The sequence below is a fragment of the Haemorhous mexicanus genome, chromosome 8, assembly GCF_027477595.1.
Source record: "Haemorhous mexicanus isolate bHaeMex1 chromosome 8, bHaeMex1.pri, whole genome shotgun sequence".
Lineage (NCBI taxonomy): Eukaryota > Metazoa > Chordata > Aves > Passeriformes > Fringillidae > Haemorhous > Haemorhous mexicanus.
The window spans coordinates 719,777-740,741 of record NC_082348.1 but is presented as its reverse complement, the minus strand read 5'-3'; positions in this window follow the sequence as shown (position 1 = coordinate 740,741).

Sequence of the window (20,965 nt, the reverse complement as noted above, 5' to 3'; positions counted from 1 at the left end):
AGCCCACCTCACCTGGCTGCAGGAGAGGGCCCAGCTCCCCCAGCCCACCTCACCTGGCTGCAGGACAGGGCCCAGCCCCATCTCACCTGGCTGCAGGAGATGACCCAGCTCCCCCAGCCCATCTCACCTGGCTGCAGGAGAGGGCCCAGCTCCCCCAGCCCACCTCACCTGGCTGCAGCACAGCCTGGTGCTGCCCTGGCTTTGTGGGCAGGTGTGAGAGGCAGGAGCCTGGCAGGCAGCACAGGGGGGGCTTTGCTCCACCTGCAGGTCTCCTGGCTTTCCCTGTTCACGAGTTCCCACCTGCTGATGCCTCTGGGTTCACTCCCCTTTTGCAGAGGTGTGCCAGAGCCCAGGGTGCTTCACAGAAAAAGGTGTCAGGGAGGAGCAGCAGCAGCACCGAGGACGAGACTTGCCCAAACCACGTCCCTGTGATGTAAAGCCAGGGCTGGGGGCCTCGAGGCCACTGGACATGAAAGGAGGCAGAGTGAAGGACAATTACTGCAAAAACTGGAAGTTAAAATTCACCAGCAGCTGCCTGAACACTGGAAAGGAGACCAAACACATCACAAACTGCTCATCACTGAATCTATAGAAGCACAACAGGTTTTGTGAAGTCCCAAAACTCAGTAATTAATCATGAGGAGCCCTTCCTAACTGCAGAAGGATGCATGGAGCTTGAAGGAAGTCCCCAGCTATTGCAGTGCCCTGAGCCCAGTGTGCCCCGTGCCTGGGGATGGCCCCAGCTCCACCTGGATTGCTCTGGGTGAGCCTCACCAGGGGCCAGTGCCCAGCTGGGCTCTGATCTGGTTCAAGATTTCCTTTGTGGCCGCTGCAGAATCATCCCCTGCCTTTGGAGCAGCTCTGCTTTGATGTCTCCTCACAGCTCTGCTTTTCATGTGGCAGTTGGTGTGAGGAGCTTGGATCCCAACAGGAAAACGCTCACCAGCCCTCACTGCTGCCTGAATGCATCCCATAATTGCAGGCATCCTAAACTAGGTGATGCCAGCTACCCTGAGCTATAAAAAATGGGTTCCCAAACCCCACTGCTGCATGCAATAATCAACAACCATAAACTAAAACGCACCAGAAAGCTGCGGGTTCAGTGGTTTGTGGCTTCGTTTTTAGTTTTTATTTTAAAAGAGGTGTCTGATGTAATCTTTTTTTTTAATTCCCTTTCTCAGTCTGAAGTTGAGGAGCAAGACTGGTGTTTTCAGCAAGGCAGACTCTACCTGGCTGGTTATTTACCTTTAGGGAGGAAAAAAGGCAAGCTAAGCATGGGCAAAACCTGTAAAGGTTGTGTTTGAGGGGCAGGGCACAGAGAGGCCCTTCCAGTGCCCCCCATTGCTGAGCTCAGGGTGCTCCCCGTGACCAGGGGGATCTGGGCAGGCTCTGCCCTGCAGCCTCAGCTGCTCCAGGTGCAGGGAATGCTGTCCCAGGGGATGCCCCCACAGCCTGTGGGAGCCCCAGTCCATGCACAGGACAGGCACCCTTGGAAACACCCTGATCACAATGATTGCTGCTGTATCTGTAATTACCTTCATTTATCAAACGTGCTGCGGGGCTGATCACCATCACCATCATCATCATCATCTCAGCAGAGCCACCAAAGCCATGCCAGCAGCCTCACCCCGAGCTGTGCACACAGCCAGAGCCAGGAACTCACACACACCCTGCAGGCAAGGAGCTGGGGAAAGAAACTTCTCTTGCAGGTGTTTGGAGACCTGCTTTTCACAAAATCTCATCCTCCATAAAAAATAATCTCAGGGAAAGCCTTTAAACCCCCCCACCTGTGCTACCAATGGGTGAATGAGGAAAAAAATGAATGGAAGGGAAAAAAAAGAAAGAGTCAACCCCCTTAATTTTGCCTCTGTAAGTACAGATTTTATCAGGGAAACACTGACAGCCTGAAACCTTGGTACAACTGACCAGAGAGTACAGAGCAGGGTAGTGCAAAGAGTGTGACTGTAGTTAAACACACCCCAAAAAAATCCCAGAATCCCAGGATCCTCGAGGCTGGAAAAGCCCTCCAAGATCATCAAATCCCAGCTGTGCCCATGCCCACCTTGTCCCCAGCCCTGAGTGCCACCTCCAGAATTCCTGGCACACCTCCAGGGATGGGCACTGCAAACCTCCCTGGGCAGTGCCAGTGCCTGAGCCCCCTTTCCATGGGGAAATTCCTGCTGTGCCCACCCTGAGCTGCCCTGGGCCAGCCTGGGGCTGCTGTGGTCTCCACCCAAAGTGTACCTGGGGCCACAGGAAGCCCTGGCAGACAGGCACTGACAGCACACTACACAAACATTTCAGGTGCTAATTGATAGCAATCCACTAAAGAAGCATTGGCAGTATAATCTCAGCTGTTAGGATCGATCTGTGAGTTAAATCTGGGATCAATCCCCCTCCAGACAGGGGGGTGCTGCAGCCTGGGGTGCATTCCAGCACTGCTGGAAGCTTGGGGCAGTCCCTGTGCTTGCAGCCCAGCTCACACCAGGAGCAGCAGCACACCTGAGGCACTCCAGTGCTCTTTGCCTGTCCCCTGTATCAATCACACCTGAGCTATAAAAGTGTTTAACTGCAGCAGGATGGGGCTGGGGCTGGGCTGGCTGCACACGTGAGGAACTGCAGGGCCCTTCTGTCTGTTCAGCAGCAGCTCTGAAGGACGAGCTGGTGCCCTGGAAGGGTTCTGAGTGAGCAATCAGCTGTGAGGGGAGCAGGGGTCGGGGCAGCTCAGAGCCCTTTGGCCACTGCTGCAGGGCCAGGAGCGGCTGCAGCCAGCCCAGGCTGTGACCCAGCCCTCCCTGCTCCCCTTCCCAAGGTCCCTCTGCAGCTCTCTGTGTCTGACTGCTTCGGTTAAACGAGTTCTCAGCCCTCCCAACCAGCTCTCCCCTCCCCGTGGCCGTGTCCCTCTGCTGAAGTGGCAGTCACTGCAGCCCTGCAGCCCCACTGCTGCTCCCCTGGGACCAGGGAGATGAGCACCACCAGCCCAACAGGCTGCCAGGGCTGCACCACAGCTCTCCCACTGTCCCAGGCTGCTCCCAGCCCCATCCAGCCTGGCCTGGGACACTGCCAGGGATCCAGGGGCATCCAAGGAATGACCTGTGCCAGGGCCTGCCCACCCTCACAGGGAACAATTCCCATTCCCAATCTCCCACCCATCCCTGCCCTCTGGCACTGAGAGCCATTCCCTGGCTCCTGTCCCTCCATCCTTGTCCCCAGTCCCTCTGCAGCTCTCCTGGAGCCCCTCCAGGCCCTGCCAGGGGCTCTGAGCTCTGCCTGGAGCCTTCCCTCATCCAGGGGAGCATTCCTAGCACTCCCAGCCTGGCTCCAGAGGGGCTCCAGCCCTGGAACATCTCCTGGCTCCTCTGGGCTCTCTCAGTGCCCCCACATCCCACATGCTGGGGGAATGCTGGGGTCAGGTCACCCCCTCCCCTCTGCCCCCCAGCTGTGCAGGGGCACTTCAGGGAACACCTTCCCCATCCCCACCGGGACCTGCTGGGCACAGGGTGGGCACTGACCCTCCCCAGCCCGGCCAGCACCCACCGGGCAGCCCCCAGACCCCCATGGGGCACCAACTGCCAGCTGCAGGGCAGGGCCCCCGGGCACGGCGGGGCTCATCCCAGGCACCCCTGAACAGCAATCCGGCCAAACCCCGCAGGCCGTGCCCTTTGGGGGTTCCACTTTCACTCCCTTGATAGCTGATGAAAAAAAACACATTTCCCCCAGTGCTGCCCCGTCCTCCGTGGGAGCTTTTTAAGGAGCTGGAGCAGCAGGGCGGCTGCTGGAGGGAGTAAATAAATGGATAAATAAATGGATAAATAAATTGATAAATAAACGGATAAATAAACGGATAAATAAATGGATAAGTAAGTGGATAAAAAAGTGGATAAACAAACGGGTCAACCCCGGTTCCGGCGGGCGCGTTCCCGGGCGGGGCAGCGGCGGCGCAGTCCCGGCAGTGCCCGGCAGAGGGCGGCAGAGGCGGCGCCGCCCCGCCCGCAGCGGGACCGGGACCGGGATGGGACCGGGATGGGACCGGGACGGGACCGGGACGGGACCCACCGGGACAGGGGATCCCAGGGCTCCAGGCAGAGCTCAGAGCCTCTGAAGGGGCTCCAGGAGAGCTGGAGAGGGACTGGGGACAAGGATGGAGGGACAGGAGCCAGGGAATGGCTCCCAGTGCCAGAGGGCAGGGATGGGTGGGAGATTGGGAACTGGGAATTCCTGGCTGGGCTGGGATTGCCAGAGCAGCTGGGGCTGCCCCTGGATCCCTGGCAGTGTCCCAGGCCAGGCTGGATGGGGCTGGGAGCAGCCTGAGACAGTGGCAGGTGTCCCTTCCACTAGAGTGGCACTGGATGGGCTTTTAAGCTCCTTCCAACCCAAACCAACTCGTGCCTCTCTGGTTCCATGACCCTGCAAACAAGAACACCGCCACAGACAAATCTGCTCCTCTGCAAATGCCCTCACTGTGCCAGGGAAGGACAACCTGGCAGGAAGCCCTTGGCACCTGCAGGTGTCCCTTGGTCCCTGGCAGAGCTCACCTGCCTGAGCAGAGCACCCCATGGCCCCCCTCCATCCTGCACCAATGCACACCTTTGCCTTTAAATAAGGGAATCAAGCCCAAGCCCGTGTAAACCCATGAAATTCAGACACTTCAGGCTCAGGATTTATGGCTAAACACCTGTAAATTCTTCTGAAACAACACCAGTAGTTGGTCCCAAGACAGCCTGATTGTCTCATAACAGACAAGCACATTGTTTGCCACTTCAAGAACACTCAATGACATCACAAAGACTGCAGAGTAAAGTTTGGAATAGATGCAGACTGTGAGAGAGAGAGATAGCAATAATTAAACATCTGTCGTGTCCATCCACCTTAAATCTGACATAAATCCCCCACCCTGTGCCACAGCTGAATCAGATATGGCCAGGCCCCACGAACAGGCTTTTGAAACCATCTCTGTTCTTTAACAACCTTTCCACAGCAGCACCCTCCCAGGAGCCAGCCCTGTGCCAGGGAACACAGTTCTTGAAACATGCATGAGAGAGAAGCTGAAGTGGGCAGTGCCAGCCTGCTGCCCTGCCACCAGGGGCTCACCAGGGCAGCTGGGGCTGCCTCACCCTCCCACGCCCCCATCCAAGCCTTTCATCCTGGAAAGAGAAACAATCACCAAGTGAGAAGCCACAGAACCCAAAGAGCTTCCACGGAGTGTAGGATTTTTAAAAATGCCAAAGAGAAATGCAATAAATACACGCCAAGGGAAAATGGTGAGTGGCAAATGATCAAAGTCTGAGGGATTGATCTTGGGGAATATTCCTCTGAAGTAAGCAGGGAAATGCAGCCAGCCTGGCAGAGGAGAGGGTGTGGGTGCATCTCACCTGCCCTGGGACAGCAGTGCCACTGCCTGGGGGCTCTGGGGCCTTTGGTTCCTGGAGCTGAGGGAGCTGTGCTCACATGGACCAAGGTAAGCTCAGCCTTGGCATTCCCCTGTCTGCTGCCCCTGCAGGGATCTGGGGCACAGCCCTGAGCAGGGCATTTAAAACACGGGCACATCCCCACATCCACCTCTGGAGCTCTGAGCTTACCTCTGCTGCCTCCAAACCACAGAGAGCTGCTGGCCCCACGGCTGGCTGCCAGCAATTCCTCTCCCGAGGGCTCTAGCACCTCGGCCAACAGGAGCATTGTGGTGCCCCAGGGAAAGGCAATCCAGCAAGGGAAGTTTCACTGCAGGGTGGGCATTCCCAGGAAAGTAATGCCTGGATTGCTCCAAAATAAATCCTGGAGGCAGTAGGCTGTTGGTTCAGTGAATCACTCACATCCCTGGGATTGTGCCTCTCGTGCCCCCCCACTTCCAGCAGTGTTCTTCCTTAATTGATTACAATCAAATTCCTTCAATTGATCCCACATCCCTCAAAGTCTGCTGGCCTAAAGACTAATCCTTCTGAGCTGGTACCTTTCACATAAACCTCAGGTGGGTTTCCAATCTGATCTGATTACCAGACCCTTGATATTCATCACTTTCCATCATATTTATCATACTTGCTTCATTTCCTAGGAGAAAGGGTCTGATTCATTAAAAATTATATGCTCCATTTAAGCAGGTTTTCTGCATACTTTACCCGGGAAAAAATGCTGAATGCATTTTTTTCCACATAAAAGTATGTCTTTTTTGTGATTTATCAACCTTTTATGCCCTGCCTATCAGCAGCTGCCTCTCAGCCACGTACCCCAGTGGTACAGAACTCCTGGAAAGGGTGATAACAGGCATTTCCAGCTCCCAGCTCAGAAACCACAAGGATTTCAGACAGAGCAAATGCCACGTGCTCTTACCCCTTCTGATATTTCTGTGGTTTTGTTCGAGCACGGCCACTCCCGGCTCCAATTCCCTGGGATGGTTTAATTAACACTCAATTCCATCTCCGTTTGGGGGGAGTCTTTGTGGGTCAGGTGCAATGCAAATCTAGCTGGGGCTGGCGTGGGTTTTCCTGCAGGAGCAGAGATTTCCACACCACTGTAATTCCTCTCTCTTTATTGCTTTGGAGATTTAAGTGATCGTTTGCTGCGAGCCACGCCACAGTTAAGGACGGAAACTTTTAATAACATCCAGGATGGAATTCACTCCTGGGCACAGAGCTCAAACAAGGCTCAGGTCCACCTGAAGCCTTCAGGATGGAGTTTACACAGCCAGGCACCTTTTCACAACCTCTCCACAATCTGACAATTCTCAGAGCCGAGAGAAAAAAGCCTTTTGAACACTCACCTCCTGAAAGTGCCTCCTCCTTCTGGCTCCTTTTCCAGGTGGGAGGAGGTTCTGAAGGGGAGGTAGAAAGGGGTAAAGGAAGGAGGCTGATGATCAAAAGGAAAAAGAAGAGGCTGTTCTCAGCTCTTCTCCCAGGATCCCTGGGGCTGGAAAAGCCCTCCCAGCCCAGGGAGCCCCAGCTGTGCCCATGCCCACCTTGTCCCCAGCCCTGAGTGCCACCTCCAGGAACTCCCTGGACACCTCCAGGGATGGGCAAACCTCCCTGGGCAGAGAGGTTCACCTGTAATTCAAACCAGAAACATCCAGGATGTCCCCAGAACTCTCCAGCATGGCCTGTCACGTGTTTGTCATGGAAAAGGAATGCCACTGATGAAATATGGGAGGATGAAGCACAGAGAACAAAGGCCAGCTTTAGCATCACTCTCCACACAAATCTCAGCAGATTTCCCTCATGCAGCACGAGGCTCCTGCTCTGCTGGAAAGTGTCCTTGCCCCTGGCAGAGGGTGGGAACTAAAGGAGTTTTAAGGTCCCTTCAACCCAGGCCAGTCTGGGATTCTGCTGCTGTGACATTTAGACAGGGCTTGAAACCAGGGCAGCTAAACCAAACCTTTCCTTCATCATTACCCGGCACAAGAGCCTGCCTCAAGCTCCTTTAAAGAGAAAAATTGTCTTTTCCTGCAATTCAAAGCCAGCTTCCACCAGAAGAGACCCCAAAAATCAGGCTATTTGCAATGCCAGGGGCAGTGGCTGCCTAACCCCTTTTCTGGCATCCAAATAACCCTGGCAGGGCACAGCCTTTGCTGGGGCCTGGGGCTGCCAGGGAGCCCCAGGCAGTGCCCAGGAGGGCCCAGAGAGCAGGGACACGGCTCAGTGGGAGCAGAGGAGGAATCGTCAGGAGCTGAGCACAAGTTGTGTGCACCAGAAGAGGGGCTCAAGCTGTTCTGTGACTCTCAGCTCCCCAGCTCCATTCTGAACTGGTAATTATACAGCTCAGGAGCTGGCAGTTCACACACAGAACAGATTTAGCTGTGACAAACGCTCCTGTTCCCAAAGTGCAGGCAGCAGAGCTGCAGCCTCCTCCAGGGCCCTGGGCACGGCTGCAGGGGAACGTGTCCTTGCCAGGGGGAATGGCATGGCTGGGCTCTGAGCTCCCTCCCACCCCACACACGCTGGGATTCTGCTCCTCGGGGCAGGAAAAGCCAAGCACAGCCACCACAAACTGCACAAAACTTTTCCTCTCTGTCCAACACAGCTGGGAGAGCCGAGGCCAGCTGCAGTCCTCTGTGGAACAAACAGAGCACACCCACCCTGCTGCCCTGGCTCACCTCACCTTTCCTCAGCCTGCTCCTAAACCAGGGCTGCAGCAAAGCTACCAGACAAACATCTTCCCTGTTCTGCTGAACCCACTCACAGCCTCACCTCTAGATCCCTTCTGGCACTGGCTGCACAGCTTCTTCTATTGTTTATTATTTATTAACTGCCTCACTCTGGGTTTGGGGGGCCACACTTCTGACCCCACACACCCACAGAATCCCTAACTGGGAAGGACCTTAAATCCCATTGATTCCACCCCATCCATGGCCAGGGACACCTCCCACTGCCCCAAGCCCTGTGTCCAGCCTGGCCCTGGGCACTGCCAGGACAATGCCCACGGCTGGTCACAGCAACCCCTGGTGCTCCAGCCTTGCCCTGAAATGCACCTTGTTCCAGCAAGGACAGCACAGCAGCTCCTGTGCCCCACACAAACCCCTCAGGTGCCACAACAAGCTCTCAGCTCTGGCTGCAGTTAGCAGGCACTGCTTCCTTATTTTGGGAAAAGCCACACTTTGTCAGAACTACAAATTAAATTGCAGAATTTCCCTCCTCTCAGCTTCCAATGCTCCTTTTGTGCATGCTTTGCCCTTATTTTGCTCTCCAGACCATTGATGACCCTGCAGGAGTAGTTTACAACTTTGTAAGCATTCCCAGTGTTCTTACAATTCCATCTGACCCATCTGCCAGGCACCTCCTGCTGGAAAACTCCCTGGGGCTGACACCTTCCAGCCCCCCCTGCCCTTGGTCTGCACGGCCCTGCGCTCACCCCTCTGTGGCTTTGTGCTTTGCATGATGCACTGGATGTAGAACATTTGGTTTTCTTTAAACTGGAGAAGAGAGAGGAGCCACTCCAGTGTTCCCAGTGTGTTTCCCTCCCTGGAGCACAGGGCAGCACCCCTCCCGTGGAGGCAGGGAGAAATTATCCAGGGCTTGCTGGGAGAAGTGCCTCCAAGAGGGAGCAGAGCCCTGGGTGGGAGGAACTCGAGGAGATGCAGAGATTAGGAGGCCTAATGGAGTTTGGAGGGGCTGCATTCTGAATCTATCAAACCCTGACATTTGAGGGAGCTTTATATTTTCCTTTAAGAGTAGTGCAGACCCCAGTGAATTATATAATGGAATATGTCTCCCCAATGTAATCAAAGTTGACCTAACAGATTTGTCTTTCTGGTGCTACAATCCACTGAAAATCTTTAAGGAAATCAGAACTGGATTCAAACAACAAAGAGGGAAAATCACTTTTTAAATATAAAACAGGCCTAGAGAAAGCAACTCCTACCAGTTAGGAATGCTGCAGTCGTGGAGTGGTTTAGACTGGAATGCAAAGCTCAGGAGCCTCCAAGGATCCCCTGGGATGGGACACCCAGGGGCAGCCAACACCACAAAAGCAAAGCACTTCAGGCTTGCCTCGTAAATGATTCCAAGGAGCAGCTCCCACATTTCCCTTAAGGAATGGCTCTGAATTGGCACAACATTGAACTGATTTGATGAAATCCCTCAATATAAAAACATCCAAATGAGCCTCCCCCAAACGGTTTAATCACAGCCTAAGTCAAATTTACCTGTAGCTAAAATATCTCAATTTCAGGATTGCTGCTAACTGAAGAACATTACACTGATTTCTACAAAGTTAAGAGCAAGGAGTAAAATTCTAAAAATCCAAATTTCCCTTGCCAAGCAACTGAGCAGAGGAACCTGGATCAGAAGGCAGAGCCACTGCTGGTCCCTGAACACACACAATAAAACCAGTCAGATTCCATTTGTTAAAACATGTGATTCAATTAATTTCGCCATCTTTACTGAATAATTCACTTGATGAATCAATTCTTCTGGTAAATAAGCACTTCCACATCCCATTGACCCCTGCGTGGGCACAACTGATTTTTCCTCTTGGCATTGATGTTCTTTGGGGCCAGGAGGGAAGGGGGCTGGGCCAGGAGGCAAATCCAGCCCCTGGCACTGAGGGACCCACCCGTGCCCAAGGCAGCCCTGGAGGGGGAAGGGAGCCAGGAGAAGGCCCAGGCCGAGCCCAGGAGATGAACAGCCCCAGGGAATGACCCTGGAAGCTCAGCCAGCCCCAGGGAGCAGGGAATGACCCCTGGGAGAGCCCCACGCTCGCTCCAACCAGCCCAGGGGACAGTGATGCACTTGGAGGCTTTCCCCTCCCTTGGCTCCCTCCCAAGAGCCCCTTGGCCACGCAGTAGGGTTTGGGGACTCTTAAGGACAGGTTTTTATTTGGCTGCTTCTATGACTAGTGAAAAATGTTATACCCTTTTTAAAAAGGAGGCTTTCCAGTAAGCACCTCCAATTTCCTTAAAACGTTTGCCATGGAACCTTTATCTCGGAGAAAAGCTAAACATAAGGACACAGAGACAGAGAGGAGATATTCCTGCATCTATTTGAAGAAATCTCATCCATAAAGAAGCAAATTGCCATGGTAATTATCACTCCTTCCTTGTAATGGTAGGAATATCCGTGCCTGGGTTATACATATGGACCCTCTCAGCCCGTGCGCTCCTTCTGCCTGGAAAGAAAAGATCTTTTGTGCAGCACAAGTACCAAACGTGCTCTGGCAGGGGGTGCTGTGCCCCAGAGCAGGGATGGAACTGCTCCTGGGGGCTGCAGGGCACCTGCACCCCACCCCAAGCCCAGGAGCAGCAGCTCTGTGCTCCTGCCAGCCTGAGCAGCACCCGGTGGGCACGGGCACAGAGGGAGCTGCCCCGGGGCACAGCCAGCTCCCTCCAAACCCCCAGACAGGCAGGGGCTGCACTGGGGGCACCAGGAGTCAGCCAAGGAGCGAGGGTGGGTGGATCTGCCGTGGTCTGGGCTGGGGAGAGCACCTGGTGTAAAACTGAGGCTCAGATCTGCCTTACAGACATGGATCCATATTCAGTTCCTCTGGTCACTGCAGAGAATCTGCTCCCAGGGGCCAAGGAGCCAGAGCACCCCTGCTCCTGTTCCAGTTAGGCACTGGGGACAAAGCACCAGATTCTGCTGGACAGTGACCAGGGACATTTTGGGAATGACAGCTCTCTGCCCACCCAGCTGGGCTTCAAACCCTGCAGGACAGACACACAGACAGAGGCCCAGCTGGCTGCCCTGGATCCCTGGAGGTGCCCAAGGCCAGGCTGGACAGGGCTTGGAGCACCCTGGGATAGTGGGAGGTGACCCTGCCCTTAAAAACCAACAAACAAACAAACAAACCCCCACAAAAAAACAATAAATAACCTCGTTTTTAAATTTGTGTCCTTTTCTACCGAGCTAAAGGAGGTGGCCAGGCCGTACCTTTGCTAGCCCAAGTAGTGCAGGAATATTTCAGCTCACTGCTCCCTTAGTCCCACCACGGAACTGTTCCCCAGGAATCTCCCCCCAAACCCCTGAGCCCCAGGGCTGTCTGTGCAGAGCCCTTCTGCCTCCTCAGCCCCAAACTCAGCTCCTCAGAAGTGGTTTCTGTGATTTGCACTGAACTGGTTTTGACTCATGGATGTTTCCAGCAGCTGCCCTTTGGAAACCTGGAACTGGAATCTCTCATTAGTCAGATTTTTCTGCCTTCTGCAGGGAGCAGCAACTGCTGCAGTAAAATTGTTTGTGAGCAGTGAAAAAGGACAGGGATTTCACATGGCACCAAGGCAGGAGGGTTTTTATCCCCAGTACAGCACACAGGCACAGGGCTGGAGGGCAGTGCTGCACCTGCAGCAGGAGTGTGCTGGGGATTTTTTGGTCAGCCCTGACTGCTCTCCACCTGCAAGGAGCAGGGAAATTGGAAATGTCCTACACTGAGCACTCATCCTGCCTTTCACTCCCAGCACTTGTACGTGTGTGAGGAAAACACTAACTTTGGTTTTTTAGAAGTTTTTTCCTCAGATTTTTGGCCTCAAGTTTACATTTTAAAAAAGTTTTTAAAAAAGAGCCCCTATTCCTATAAATAAACGCAATTAAACTGCAAGCTATGATGTTAAATTGGGCTCCTAGTGCTTCCTAATGTGGCTTTTCTTCCCTCCAAAACCAGCTCCAGGATGAGGCTCTGTCCTTCTGGAGGTGTCTGAGACCCCTCAGGTCCCACCACCCGTATCCTTGACCCCCCCACACCCCTGGGGTGCTGCTCTCGAGGCCCAAAGAGCAAAGGAGCATTGCCAGAGAGCCCTGACTGCATTTTGGGGGAGGGAGCCAGCAGGAGGGGACCCCTTCCGTGTGCCCAGCCCTCCCGGCCGTGTCCCCAGGACGCACAGCCCATTCCCAGCCCATTCCCATCCCCATTCCCATCCCCATTCCCGGCCCCACTGCCGCCCATTCCCAACCCCATTCCCAGCCCCATTCCCAGCCCACTCCCGGCCCCATGCCCGGCCACATTCCCAGCCCCATTCCCAGCCCACTCCCGGCCCCATGCCCGGCCACATTCCCAGCCCCATTCCCATCCCCATTCCCATCCCCATTCCCATCCCCATTCCCATCCCCATTCCCAGCCCCACTGCCGGCCCCACTGCCGGCCCCACTGCCGGCCCCACTGCCGGCCCCACTGCCGGCCCCCGTGCTGCCCGGGGCTCCTCTCCGCTGCGGCTGCGGGGAGGCGGCTCGGAGCCCATCGGCTGTGACAGGTGAAGGGCACCGCGCGGGCTCCGGGGATGCGGGGATGCGCTGCACCCTTTGTGTGCCGGCACGGAGCGGGGTGAAGCTCACCCTGCCCTGTCTGGGCTCGCTCTCCTCCCGCCCGGTGCCTGCAGAGCCACCGTGGGAATGGGAAGCAGGAGCGGGGAGCACCACGGACTGCCGGCAGCAGGGGATAATGCGCCTTAGACAACCCTCTGTGGGGAATCCAAGCACCCGCAGCAGCGACAGCAAAGCCTAAACCGTGGGGACATCTTAAAACCCCTTCTGGTTTTGCATTGATGCACTCAGGAGGAGAAGTTTCCATTTTCACGGACCACGAGCATAATTATGCATGAAAGTTCAGAACGCCTTCAGGGCTCTGCGTGTCACAGAGGGCTTTGGGCTGGGAGGGACCACAAGCCTCGAGTGTCCCAAAGCCCTGCCCCGAGCAGGGACAGCTCCCCCCAGGGCAGGGCCATCCCCTCCTGGAGCCCGGGCACCAACAGCCTCTGCTCACTTCTGAAAGACCAGGCTTCAAAATCTTGCTTTAAAAGTTGCATTTTGATCCACGAATGGGCTCTGTACTTAATATAACCCTCAGACACGGCCACGAGGCTGTTCCCTAGCAGACAATGCCACTGGGCTCAGCAGGGCTCCGGCAGCCACACTCCCAGGAAGAAGAACGCTGTAAATAGTGCCTTACAGGCCTCTATTTCAGGATGCATGAGGTTGGAAAGTACAAAAAAACTATTGCTGCAACCATTTCTACTTCTCCAGTTCCGTCTGAAAATCTCAGCACTTGCTGCTCGGCCTTTTCAAGGCTCCTGTTTGTGTTCCAATTTTTCCCACATATTTGATGACGACTGTTTTCGCCAGCAGAGCGGCCAGACTCCCTCACAGAGCAATTACACAAGGAATTAATTATAGCAGGAGCAGATGAGAGCAGCACTGAAAATAACTCGGGGTCAGATTGACGCCGTGTATCGACTTTACGTAATTGGACTGGGCACCCCAAAGCCTGGGCACCCCAAAAACCTGGGCACCCCAAAAACCTGGGCACCCCTTCCAAGGGAGCCCAGCCCCAGGCACTGCTCCAGGGCCCACTGGCAGGGCAGGAGCCCCCAATGGGTTCTGCTCCTCCTGCCAGTGAGGAGCTTGGAGGAGCAGAGGAAGTTTTCCAGACCTGAGGAGCTGCACTTGGTCCTGGGGGAAGCCTTCCCCACCCTGTAATCACAGCCCACCAGGCTGACAAAGCCTATCCCCCCTGAGCTGCAGCCCTTTAACTCAAGGTGCCCTTCCCACTCCAGCTCTCCTTTTCCCAGACATCTCCCAAACTGGGGTGAATCCCCTGCCTGGAAGAGCCCAGGGATGGAGCAGCCTCACGCGCTGGGTTTCACACCAGCTCCTAGAAATGACAGATGGAAACACCTTTCACTCACCCCTCTCAAACAAGGATCCCTCTCCAGGCCCCCTCCAACAGCCAGAGGAGCCAGAGCTGACAGGTTCAGGCTCCAGGGTGGGGGTCCCCCATGCCTCCAGCCTCACCCAAGCACCTCAGCCCCAGGAAGGGAGGGAAGGGCTGAGGGGCACAGCAGGAGCTGCAGCCAGGGCAGGGCCACCTGCACGGGAATCCTGCTGATCCTTCCAAACAGCCTCTTGGAAATGGACAAGCTAAAAATCAGAAATTCACCTGCTGGAGAGAGCCCAGAGGAGCCAGGAGCTGTTCCAGGGCTGGAGCCCCTCTGGAGCCAGGCTGGGAGAGCTGGGAATGCTCATCTGGAGAAGGGAAGGCTCCAGGCAGAGCTCAGAGCCCCTGGCAGGGCCTGAAGGGGCTCCAGGAGAGCTGGAGAGGGACTGGGGACAAGGATGGAGGGACAGGAGCCAGGGAATGGCTCCCAGTCCCAGAGGGCAGGGATGGGTGGGAGATTGGGAACTGGGAATTCCTGGCTGGGCTGGGATTGCCAGAGCAGCTGCATTTTTTTGTTTGTTTGTTTGTTTTTTTTAATTTAGTCTCCTTTAGAATTTTGAGTTCACTTGTGCCCAAATCCAGAGGCACTCAGAGCTCAGCCCAAAGCCAAAGCAGCTGGGTTTCATAAATATTTGCTGCTGACACCTATGTTGATGAGGATTTTCTCCCTCTACAGCTTTATTTCTCCTAAAAAGTTGATATTTTGCACTGCTCTAGCTCAGGAAAATGTAAGGGTGTTTTTGGAGATATTTGGTGGATTTTACTTTTCCCCCACCACTCTCTGGGGGCAATCCCTAATTTTCCCTTTGGAAATCAGGCACATCTAGAGGCAAGGCAGAGAAATGCCACATGGTAAACTTAAATACAGGTGTGCTCTCCCAACACCCGAAATGAAGCCTTTGCTATTCCCCCATGCAGGAATCCAATGACTCCTAACCACAATTTAGCTAAGATCAAGTGCAAAATCTGTTTGATAATACCCGGTACCTCCTCTGTCCTGGAGATTATATCCTGCATTTGCAGGGCAGTGACTCCATAATCTAACAGGTCTTTTCCATCTCTGACTTCTATTAGCCTATGAATTATAACAAAAGGACCATTAGGCAAACCATAATTGTGGAAACAGCCTCTGACACGTGAGACTAACTCCTGCCAGGGCAGGGAAAACTGAAATTAAAACACAGCCAATTGAAGGGAGAGCATTCCCTTTACCCAAGAGTTAAGTTGCTCGATTAAAATCAGGAGACAAAACTCAGTAAGTCACAAAAAAGGCTTTTTTTTCCCTCCCCATCTCTCTAGAGAAAAGACTTTGGGCAGCACAGCAGGTGCTGGTTTGTCCCTGCAGGAGGGATGGGACTGGGGTTATTTGGGATATTTTCCTTCTCTGCTGCCTCTGCCCAGCCCAACCTGTCCAGCAGCCCGGAGCCACTTCTGCCAGGAGAAGTCTCATCTTCCAAGGAGCCTCATCTGGGGAGGCAGGGAGCAGCCCAGAGGGCTGGGGAGGCAGGGAGCAGCCAGCCCAGGCTGCTGGGCAGGGGCAGGGAGCTCAGCCACCCTGCAGCAGCTCCGGCCACTGCTCACTGCTGCAAAGGTCAGCAGCTCTGCAAACTCCTCCGGGGAGAGGGGGGCTGGCAGAGGGGGCACGGGCAGCACCACAGCACAGCAGTGGCTCAGGAGCCAGCCAGAGCCACCCCAGCCCCTCCTGGACACTGCCCTGCCCTGCCCAGGGGGCTCCTTCCTCCCCAGCATCATCCTCCCGCAGCTCTGCCTGCCACCCTCCTGGCCTGGCAGGGACCTGGTGGCCATGGGCACTGGCCCAGGGGCCACGATGCCCATCAGGGGCTGGGGGAGCTCCAGGCCTGCTCCCTGAGCCCAGGCCTTGGGGCCCAGCACGGACTGAGCCCCACAGGTGAGGCAGGGACATCCCACGGGGTCCCACCCCAGCAGGATGGCACTGACCCCGTGCTGGGAGCAGGGCTTGGAGCACCTGGCATGGTCCCAGCACGGACTGAGCCCCACAGGTGAGGCAGGGACAGCCCATGGGGTCACCTCAGTCCCACCCCAGCAGGATGGCACTGACCCCGTGCTGGGAGCAGGGCTTGGAGCACCTGGCATGGTCCCAGCCCCACAGGTGAGGCAGGGACAGCCCACGGGGTCCCACCCCAGCAGGATGGCACTGACCTGGCATGGTTTGGGGCCAGCAGAGCACCCAGCACTGAGTGAGCCTTTCCCAACACCTCCTGACAAAAGCCAGCTTTTGGCCCTCCAGAACACTTCTCCAGTTTAATTCAGAAACACTTTCCACCTGCCCAGCTGCTCCTCTTCCCCACTGCTCCCACCAGGACTGCTCATGCTAAACCCTCTCATCAGAGACTCTCTGCAGGCTCACCTCCTCAGCCCCTCCCTGCACAGCAAGAGGGGAGCCCTCCCTTCCCTCTGCTCGTGCCCTGCTCCCGAGGAGCCAGGCCCAGGGCTGCAGGCTGAGCCCAGCCCGGTGCATGTGCTGCAGCAGGCTCTCCAGCTGCGCCCTGCACCTTGCAGCACACTTGCAGCACAGCTGCTGACACTCCCAGCCGTGCCAGAGCAGGTGGCAGAGAGGGCTGACGATTATTTATGGAGCAGAGGGGTGTCCAGCAGGGATTAGCAGGACTCTCAAGACCCCTTCTGCCTGCAGCTTGAGCGGGGTTTGAAAGCAGGTCTTTTCAAACAGTGGAAGGGGTCCTTGCAGGGAGTAAAAATCTTCACTTCTGCCCCGGCATGCTCAGAGCCACATTAACACTTCCATTTAAAAACCAGCTCTGCCAGGGGTCAGGGCTTGGCAGCAAGTGCTCTCCATGAGCCAGGAGCAGCCACACCTGAACTGCATTTCTCGTTACAGCCAGGTGCAGAGGAATACCTGAGCCAAGAGCTGCTGGCCAGGCAGAGCCCGTGGCAGAGTCCACTGGAGCCCAAGAGGGCAGGGCCAGCCTTGCTGCCAGCACTGCTGCACTTCAGAGCCCCTGGCTGGGGCAGACGGGCAGGAGAGGATCCTGCACGGCCGGGAGAGGCAGTGGGGCTCCCAGGAGGGCGAGCACTGCCTCTGTCCCAGCCACAGGCACCCCGGGACCGCCCAGCCCCGGCTCTGCAGCCACCCAGAGCACACCCCCACCTCTCGGCGCAGCCCCTGAGGTGACAAAGAGCTGTTAGAGCTGGAGAAGTGCCCCGGCCTGCCCCTGCTCTAGTTCCTCCTCCAAAGAGGATGTGGGGGGACCCTGCCCTGGGATTTCCAGCCTGTTCCCACCTGCATTCCCAGCTCTGGGCTGTAATGCAGCTTGGAGCCCGGGGTGCCATGGCGTGGCATCTTCTGCACCAGAAGGAGCAGCTCCTGCTTTACTTCTCCCTTTGCCTAAAGGAAGATCTGGCCACTATTAATCCCTATTAAATATTAATAATAAAGTTGGGAAGGAGCTGGATGCACAAAGCCAGGATTCCTTGCTGGAAGCACAGAGTCCAGCACAAACACGTGGGAGTGCTCCCAGGGCTTGAACAGGCTCTGACCCCTGCAGAAAATTAACTGCTCCAGCTCTCCATGCCACAGGCACTCCTGGGATTACAGGGCCAAGGGTTTCCCTGCAGCCCCTGGTTTGCTGAACCTGCAGCTTTCTCCCCTAAGATGTCTCCAAAGGCAGGGAGCAGAGGCTGGAATTCATTTTAGCATCGCCTCACTAACAGCAGGGACTTTCTCCTGGTAACTTTGTCATTGAATCTTATTTTGTTTGCAAATCTATTAACAGTACAACTCCAGCCCACATGTATTTTATGGAATGTGCATTTCTCATCATGGCCCTGCTGCTCACTTACAGATGAGGAAAGCAATGTGAACACATGAACTGTATTTGTTCATGTCAGGAAACGCAAGGAAATAAAAATGGAACAATTCTTTCAGTTCTATAAGTTTTATCTTCAGGAATTAGCACAAAAAAATCACTTTCACAGAGGTTTTCAGGAGAAAAGACATCAGCATTGACTTTAATTTGTAATAGGCCCAAGTGTGTTTTGTTGTCCTTCTTTGTGCTCTCTGTTACACAGGAGATTTTTCATGACATAAATATCATGAATATATGAACTTGGGGTGCTGTTCTTTGGGACCCTCCATCATTTACATTTTATAAATATTTCTATAAATGGTGTGATGCTGTGCTGACCAGCCCTGAGTTTCAGCAGTCTCTTGATTCTATATCCTCACACGCCTATGGCTGCAAAATTCATGCCCAGATCCTGGAAGTCACAACACTCAAAAATCACATCCATGCTCTCTGGACACATCCAGGGAAATGCCCAATTTTACAGGAAAACAGGAAAAAATGTGCAATGAGAGTGACTTAATGGCAGCTCTAGGGAAAGGCTGGGTTCTGAACAGAGTCCTGAACCTTCCCTGAGTGCAGGGACAAAGCCCAAAACGCCCCAAGGCAGCAGCAGCCAGCCCTGACCCCGCAGGTTCCTGCTCCCCCACTCCTGTTTGCCATCTCTGACAGCAGCCAGGGAAAACTGTCACAGCTGAGGATCCCAGACTTCCAAACGGCTCTGCAAGAATCACCCAGCCACGGAACAGGGGCACAGCTCCTGCAGAAAGGACTTGGAGCATCATGGACCCCCAAAAGCCCAGAGGGGCTGGGGTGGGAAGGGACCTTTCCCCATCCCATCCCGGAGTGCTGCAATCCTGGCCCGAGCCCTCCCAGGGCCGGGGCAGCTCGCTGCAGGCTGGCAGGAGGGAGCAGAGCTGAGGTGGGAGCAGCACGGTGCGAGGGCAGGTGAGGGAGAGGCGGGCTCAGGGCTGCAGGAACGCCGTGCCCTGCTCAGGAGGGCAGGGCTGTGCCTTGCAGGTGCCAAACCCCGACCAGAGGGGGTGTCCCCTGCCCTGTGTGGCTCAGGGGGTCACGCTGGGCACTTGGGGGGCTCTGGCCCCAGGATGTTTCTGGGGTGCAGCATCCCTGCCCAGCACAGCCACACCACTGCCTCTCTGCAGGGTGGGAGCACACAGAAAAGAATTCTTGCTCTTTGTTGTGTCCCTGGGGCACAGCAATTCTGTCTGAGGTGCTGCAGCTCACTGTGGCATTTGTATGGAACATTAAAATTGAATAAAAATTAAAACTTTAGGTTTTTTCTTGGTAGCAAACCAAATTACTCGAGAAAAATGCTCAGTAACATTATTTGGTGTTTGTTAACACGTGCAAGTCCCCGTGCCTTCAGCAAGGCACACAGAGGCACAGAGAGCTGGGCTTGCCAGTGCTGTAGAGCAGAGATCCCACCAAAGCCATCAATTCAGCCAGAGCTGAATGGGGCCAGCACACACAGCAGCAGCCAGGGCCTGCCAAAGGCCCCCCCGTGACCCCCAGAGCTGGGCAGGGCACCAGGCTCCAGCCCCGAGGGGGGCACACAGGAAAGCTGAGTGTCCACACACAAAACCTGGTCCAACATCACCTCTCCTCCACAGGAACCTTCATCTGAATTAAACTCCCCCACCTCCCCAAAGGAGCTCAGGAGGAAAGGCTGAAGTGACCAAAACCCCTGAGTTTAGCCATGGAAATTCTCATCCTAATGGTGCTCCCAACATTACAAATGAGATTTGGTTTCTGACAGAGAATTATAAAGAGTTGAATTAAAATCAGAAATTCTCTGACTAGACAAGAGGCCTGTTCAGTGAAAGGTGCAGCTCACACTGGTCCAAAAGCAGATTCCTCCCGAGTCCCTCGGCCTGGCACCTTCCCCTGGTGCAGCAAAGGGCAGGCAGGAGCTGGAGCCAGCCCAAACCCCCTCCCTGGCCCCAGCAGTGCTGCCCTGCTCGTGTCCCACCCAACCAAACCCGTTCCTGCTGCAGCTGCAGGAAGCTCCAGCTGTGCTGGCAGCCCCGGGGATCTGCAGCCCGGACAGGCTGCCTTGGCAGGAGAGCACAGATCACCTGTTTTGTCTAAAGCAGCTCTCCTGGCCAGCCCTGCACCCCGTCAGAATGCAGCAACCCCCCCAAAATGCAATAATGCTGCTACACGTACTTTGAAATAAGAGAAATTTAAAAAACAAACAAACAAACCCACCCAGCTCCAGCTTCTCTACATCGTGCCACAGCACCAGAGAGGGAAACTCTTCACTGCTCAACCAGGGGAGCAGAGACAGGAGGAAATCAGGAAAACAGAGAAAGCACACCATATAGGAAATGTCAAATATGTCAAAACATTCATGAATACCAACATCTCCCTCTGCACCATCCCCAGCTGCAGAGGTTACTCAGGGCTAACGTTTCACAAGTGCAGATTATGCAGCACGGGGTTTACTTATACATAAAAAATCAGCTACAGGTGCATCCAAGGTGCTTTGTGCATGCAGCCAGTCCGGGGATTTCTCCCGCTACAGAAAAGCCAGGAGGGTAAAATCACATAAAACATGAATTTCGCAGCTCTGGCCAGCCCAGAGGCGAGTTCCTGCCGGCTGCTGGCCGTGCCCGTGACACACAGGTGAGGATAACCGGGCAGGGAGCGAGAGCGAGCGCTGCCGGCTGCGTTCCCCAGGCAGGGGGGCTCCCGGCCGGGGCGGCTCATCGGCAGGAGCAGCGCACTCCTCCTCCTCCTCCTCCTCCTCCTCCCGAGCCACCAGCTGGCAATTCCTCCGCCCGCTTTGGGGGCACTCGGAGCTCAGCACACCCAGGACACCATCACATCGTCCGGAGCCTCCGAAAACGCGGCTGAGGTTGAATGGCAGCCGTGGGACACGGCGGGCAGGGCGGGCAGCAGACACCCGGCCTGAATCCACCCCCGGTTCCTTTGTCAGGTTTGGAAATTTCGGCGTATTTGGGAGAATTGTGCCTTGGTGC